A 440-nucleotide genomic window follows, 5' to 3' on the forward strand; every position below is an offset into this window, starting at 1 on the left:
TTTACTAAGTAGTCTTTTTTATAAATTTTAAGTTCCTTTATAAATAATAGGCTATATATATAATCTTTTATAGCTTTATTAGAGACTATAATATTAATATTATTGCTTTATAGTACTTAAATAGCTGCTACTTTTAGGATAGTCTTCTTTACTTCTTTTAATATCTTTTTATTATTCTTTTTTTTTGACTTAGCTAATTAGACTTATACATTATAGCGCTAGCGTTACATAAGGGAAACACCTGCTTAATGCAGACTAGCTGCTGCTATTAATACTTATAAATTCTATTTTAATAGTTGCTTAAAGAGTGTAGCTTTTTGTTGTAATATCTTCTTAATCCGTTTTAGTTGTGCCTCTATTCTCTTAGTTAATAGCTAATAACTTATAAGCGAAACGTAATTAATAATGCTTGCTAGCTTATCTAAATATTAGAGTCTTAT

Source organism: Endocarpon pusillum, assembly GCF_000464535.1.
Source record: "Endocarpon pusillum Z07020 unplaced genomic scaffold scaffold4645, whole genome shotgun sequence".
Lineage (NCBI taxonomy): Eukaryota > Fungi > Ascomycota > Eurotiomycetes > Verrucariales > Verrucariaceae > Endocarpon > Endocarpon pusillum.